Source organism: Amborella trichopoda, chromosome 8, assembly GCF_054954075.1.
Source record: "Amborella trichopoda isolate Santa Cruz 75 chromosome 8, AtrichopodaSantaCruz75HAP2 v2.0, whole genome shotgun sequence".
Taxonomy (NCBI): domain Eukaryota; kingdom Viridiplantae; phylum Streptophyta; class Magnoliopsida; order Amborellales; family Amborellaceae; genus Amborella; species Amborella trichopoda.
In genome coordinates this window covers 4,325,828-4,332,399 of record NC_142343.1, presented here as the reverse complement: position 1 = coordinate 4,332,399, position 6,572 = coordinate 4,325,828, and the positions used below count along the sequence as shown (strand labels likewise).

Genomic DNA, 6,572 nt, shown 5'->3' with positions numbered 1-6,572 from the left:
ACAGTTAGTACAAAACTCTATATCTACGGCTATCTCTTTTGCTTTCTTTGCTATGGGTTTATCTGATATGAACTCTTACCTATCCCCTAGGGTAAATCCCCTTTGGTTTATTGACATAGGTGCCTCTAATCAAATGACTGGAGTGCACACAAGTCCAGCATCTACTGACCCATATCAAGGTAATAGTCAGATTCTTATTGTTAATGGGGAAAACTGAATATTATTGGTACTGATAATCTTTAACTTTCTATATCCCGTGGTACACCTTTTCATTTACGTAATATCCTCTTCGTTTCTAAATTAACTGTTAATCTAATCTTTGTGGGCCAACTAGTTGATGATGGTTACAATGTTCAATTTTCTCATGATGGTTGTCTAATATAGGACCCCGCACTGGGAGAGTGATAGTGAAGGGGCGTAGAAATGATCGTTTGTTTGCCTTGGAGTTTGAAAAACCAAATCATGATGCTTCTTTCTTTTCTCCATTGAATTCTAATTTTTCTGTTTCCAACAAACAATGGCATATGTAGTATCGGAGACTTGGCCATCCGAATGCAAATAAATTAAATACTTTATTTCTTTCTGGTTCATTGCTCAATAAAGCACTTGATTGAATTCTATCAATAAATCTTGTATTGGTTGTTCTTTTAATAAAAGCACCAATTTTCCTTTTTCGACTCTAGTAGACAAAGCAACTGTACCTTTTCATCTCATTCATAGTGATGTGTGAGGTCCTGCTCCAACTTTATCCACAATGGGATATAAGTATTTTTTTTTGTTCATTAATGATTGTACACGATATACTTAGATATACTTTATGTGCCATAAATCAGAAGTATTCTCCTATTTTAAAGCGTTTTTATTCATGATTGCAACTGAGTTTAATACCAAAGTAAAAATCTTACGATCAGACTCCAGCGAGAAATACTTATCAAATGATTTTCAAGACTTTTTGAAAACACAGGGTATTCAATCACAGAAAACTTGTCCATATACTCCACAACATAATGGTATTGATGAAAGGAAAAACCGTTGTATCTTAGAAGTTGTGAGGACCCATATGCATGACTCTCGTATTCCTCATAGTTTTTGGGTTGAAACTGCATCAACAGCGATTTATCTCATAAATCGCCTCCCATCCTTGGTTTTGCATAAACAATCCCCAGATTATTCATTATTTCATGTTCGTCCCGATTATTCTCTCTTGCATGTGTTTGGGTGTGTATGTTTTGTTCATCTTCCTCAGCATGAATGGACAAAATTTTCTGTTCAAGCAGTCACTCGTGTTTTTGTGGGTTATTGTCCCGACCAAAAGGGGTTTCTATGTTATGATTCAAGAGCTCGTCATGTACGCATTTCTGGCAATGTCGTCTTTTTTTAAAACATATTTTATTACTCTTCAATTACAAAATCATCTGGGTCCTCTGTTTCTTTCTTTTCAGATTTCTCCACTGATAAATCATCACACCTTTTAGCGCCTCAGCAGCAAGGCCAACAACACAAATCCACGCACACTCCATTTCACCAAACAGAGTAAGGTCAAACCTTCGTCCTACCTGTAAGTGCTTCTTTTCTTACTCCTATTAATAGCTCTACTCTCTTATGACGTTATTCACGTGTAACTCACCTACCTGATAGATGTGGCTTCTCCCTTGAGGATTTTGACTTTTCACTATAGCCTAGAGCTTTGTTTACTTCTCTTGATACTATTTTGGTTCTTTCTAAAAACCTAGATCTATGTTAACTCCTTAGATCATTATTTGCCTATCTAGATTCAGTGGATATTCCTTCCTCCTACCAGCAAGTCTTGACTATGCTATGTTGGAAAGAGGCAATGGATGCAAAGATCAGTGCCTTGTTGGAAAATGACACTTGGGATCTTGTTCCGTGTCCTCCTAACACATCTATTATTGGCAGTAAATGGATCTTTTCTGTAAAGATTAAATCTGATGGAAGGATCGAGCGATATAAAGTACGATTAATTGTTCAAGGTTACAAACAGGAGTATGGCATATATTATGATGAAACATTTGTTCATATTGCTAAAATGACTACTGTACGAACCATAATTGCCCTCTCAACTATTCGTCAGTGGACTATATCTCAAATAGATGTGAAAAATACATTTCTCCATGGACATTTGAAAGAGACAGTATATATGGGATCTCCTCCTAGTTATTGCAATGATAAATCTATGGTATATCATTTGAAGAAATCCTTATATGGTTTAAAACAAGCTCTAAGAGCTTGGTTTAAACGATTTCGACAGGTCATTCTGAATGCTGGGTTGAAACAAAATGCTCATAACTATTCGCTCTTTACTTATCATTGTTCTTCAGGAATAACAATTCTTCTCCTCTATATTGATGATATTTTCATCACCGGAGACAACCTTGATAATATCATACACTTGAAAGAGCGTCTCAGTCAATCATTCAAAATGAAAGATTTGGGTCCGTTAACTTATTTTGTTGTGCTGGAGATTTATTATTCCCCTAATGGATACATAGTTAACCAGAAGAAGTACCCCAAAGAATTGAAAAAACTGGCCCACTTATCTGATGATAAACTAGTGGATACACCAATGGAGGTGAATGTAAAATATAGAAAAGATGATGGAGACAAACTTCTGGATCCTATTCTTTATAGACAACTGGTTGGGAATCTACTTTATCTCACTATGACTCATCCAGATACATCTCATGCGATGCAAGTTGTTAGCCAATTTGTGGTTGAACCTCGTCGCATCCACCTCTCGACTGTCCATCGTATCATCGTTACCTACGGGGTACATACCATAGAGGACTATTATTCTTTTCTAACTCTTCTCTCCAGTCACGAGCCTATGCGGATGCGAATTGGGCAGGCTGCCCGATATTAGAGGCTCAACCATAGGTGATGTATTTTTTTTGGAGATTCTCTCATATCATGGAAATGTAAGAAACAACAGAAGCCGAATACCAAGCAATATCCTCAACTTGTAGTAAAATTACTTAGTTAAGAGGCCTTTTACAGGACCTCAATATTCTTCATCGAAATCCTACATCATTGTATGCAGATAATATGAGCGTCATCCGTATTGCATCCAATCCAGTATTACCTGACCGCACCAAGTATATAGAAGTTGATTATCATTTCATTCTTGAAAAATTTCTGGCGGAGAAGTTACACTCCCACATATTACTTCCCAACAAACAACTTGTAGATATCTTTACCAAGGCAATGACTCGTGCTCGTCATGACTATCTCGTTGACAAACTGATGATGTTCACCCAACCTTAGTTTGAGGTAGAATGTAGAGATAGTTGAGGATAGTTTTTAATTAATTTTAATTTATCTTTTATTTGATGTAGATATCTCTCTTGATAAAGACTAGATTAGTTAGATTTCTCTCTTGATAAAGACTATATTAGTTAGATATCTCTCTTTATAAAGACTAGATTAGTTAGTCATTATCAATAACTAATTAGCAATATATTTATATGAGACTTTGTATATTTTTTACAATTAATCAATACAAAGAGATTTCCCAAGAGGGTTCAGAAGTTTGACAGGCTATGCGATTTGGGTATTTGAGAGAGAGAGAGAGAGAGAGAGAGAGAGAGAGTTCTGATAGAGAGAGAAATGATGGGGAGGGTGGGCTCTGCGGTTGGGGTATTAGAAAGACAGCATAGGTAAGCAAAACTAGGGGATGTGGAGATATTTACCCTATATAAAATAGCTGAAAGGGGTCGGTTTGCACTTCAAATGGTTGAACCCACCTCTTACTTGCGAAAGTGCTAAAAAATCAATGGGTTCATATGCCAAATTCTTGGAACTATTTCCCACTTAAAAAAACTAAATAAAAGCAAGCCCAATGCCTAAACCCATTTCCCACAACAAGAAAATTCTAAAAAAGAACAAAAACAAAACCACAAAAAAAAACAACACAAAAAAAATTACAAAACAAACAAACCAAAGAAGAGAGAGTGGGTTGGGAACTCAATTTCTTAACAAATCTCCCTAAAAAAAAAACATTTAAAAGTGTCTAATGTCAAAACCCATCTCCCATCTATTAAAAAAAAGAGTGGCAAATATCCGAACCTATTTCTCACTTTTCACTTATAAAAAAGAAGTTGAGCGGCTTTGGAACCTTCTATCACTTACAAAAAAAATTATAAAAAGTAGTGACTTCGAACACTCAATAACCAAATCCATCTCCACTTACAAGACAAATAAAAGAAAAGTGGGTTGAGACATCCCATGTCAGAACATGGCTCACATTCAAAAGAAAAATGATTGTTCAAATATCCGTTGACTGAAACCAAAAAATTGGGGAATATAAAAAAAGGCAAAAAAAAATTTCAACGTTTGTGTAAAATGTTAAATGATGAATTTTTTTTTTAATATGGATCATCTAATGAGATTTCTTGGTAAGTTTCCCTGCTTATTAGAGGGGCTCTTAAAGAACGATACAATGGTAACGTCGATAGTCATGTATTTTCCAAAGGGTGTGAATTATTGATGTAGATCAAAATGGTTGATACAAATTTTTATTTTTATTTTTTTGAAGCCAAAGATATTCGAGTTCCGAACCTTATCTATGAATCGAATGGCTATGATTGTTCATACCCCAGCTCGATTTGAATCTAAGAAGGAACCACTTCTTGACCATTCGATTTGAATCGAACGGCTATGATTGTTCATTCCCCAATGTCATGCCAAAGACTATTTAATTTTTTATTTTTGTCTACAAAATATTTTTAGATGAAATTTTGGGTGTCCCATCACAAAACTAGGTTGAACTTGGGAAAAATAAAAAACAAATATTTTCTATAAAAATAAATTACCAAAATACCCTTACAATTTTTAGGGGTATTTTGGTAATTATTTATCACCAAAAAGTTGTTATTTTTATTTTATCATGTGCGCCCCTGTCATATCTATGCATGTTCTAAATTTTTTTTTATAATGATCTGTAGAATAAAAATTAAAAACAAAAAACTATGAGCCATCCGATCAAGATCTGACGGTTAAAAGCTAATTTGTGACAGTGTGTCTCATGCAATCTACTTAGATTTGATGGCTGAGAATAGGGGTCACATATACTATATTTGTGGGTGGGGTCACATAGAAAGCCTTTCTAAACTAAAAACCTAAAAAAAAAAACCTATCTGTAACCGTTAACCTTAAATAAAAAAATGCATATTGACATCTCTAAAAAAAATTGAAAAAATAAAATTAAAATTTTGTAGCAATCATACTTTGATATGCACCAACTATATACATCAACTATAAATGCTTAAAGTAAGGTACACCAGTATGCTATACCGAAAGATGGAATTACCATGCAGGCTAACTATATAATCACCTAATAATCTATGCCCACTACTAATTATAAAATTTAAAGCTTCAATGATGCTAGAGGTCTGTCGCGTATCTAAAAAACTGAAAATCTTGAAAATAAATATTCTAGATAACATTTTATAAGATGCACTATGTTTAAAATTGGAACTCTTTTTTGTTTTATATCAGGGCATAATGACCAATCCGAACCGGCGTTAAAAAAACATTAGCTATTTCAGTAGATTTTTTTTTTTTTCTTATACCTGATGTAAACAGATTCCTTTTCTAGATCACGCCATGCTTGATTAGAAAGACGAGGAGAGAGAAAAGTTTCATGATGATGCTTTTACTTCACATCAAAATTCAAAAGGAGAGGTCTCAATTTTATTTACTGGCACTACCAAAGGTGCACATAGAGCTACAGTGAGTAGATGAGTTCTCAATTTTATTTACCTGAAGGAGGTGCACATACAGGTACAGTGAGAGAGAGAACTCCATGACTACATTGCCTTCTGCACCAAAAGTTATCACTCCTCATCGTTGGGTAGAACTAAAGTTGAAGGCAAATGAGTCAATACGTGATTAGTACCCATGTACCATATAGCAGAATAAATAGCCCCTTCCCCATCAGGTCGAAGAACAAATACATAGTCACCTTCTCCACGCGATGAACCGCTACGCCATACACGGACACCATTCTCGTTAAAAACCGCCATTTCACCATCGGTTTGCAGAATGCAATAGCAATGCCTGCCTCTGTTGTAAGTCTGCGAAGCCCATATAGGTCGTGACGCGCGGTAGCGAACGAGGTTGCAGTCCCCTTGCATTACAAGGCCGTAGTCTCCTTCATTAAGGGACTCTCCTGTATTGAGACGACATCCAGAGAACAGGGTATTCTTCCCGATAGGATTGGCAAGGCATCCGGCATTGTCACTGTCGGCAAGCGAAGAAAGGAGAAGAGAGAGAAAGAGGGTTAAGAGGAGGAAGAATGGGGTGGTTGCCATTGCTGTTAGGATTGAGAGAGAGAGAGCTGAGATAGAGGGGCCTTCAATTCCAGTGTGTTGTGTGATTGTATGAGGCCTCAAATCAATTTATAGAAAAAACCCGGAAGAGAGAGAATTGAAGGTTTACAGACATACCCTTATTATCCATGTAACGTCCATCTCTAAGATGGATGTCAAAAAAATGTTATATCCACTGGGGGGGGGGGGGGGGGGGGGGGGGGGAAAGTTTATGAAGAGCCGAGG

The 6,572-nt window shown here is 36.0% G+C and overlaps 1 pseudogene; it reads right to left on the bottom strand.

Moving 5' to 3' along the window:
- Nucleotides 1-5,852: 5,852 nt before the first annotated feature.
- Nucleotides 5,853-6,329, bottom strand: LOC148780721 (mannose-specific lectin pseudogene; annotated as a pseudogene).
- Between the last annotated feature and the right edge of the window lie 243 nt (nucleotides 6,330-6,572).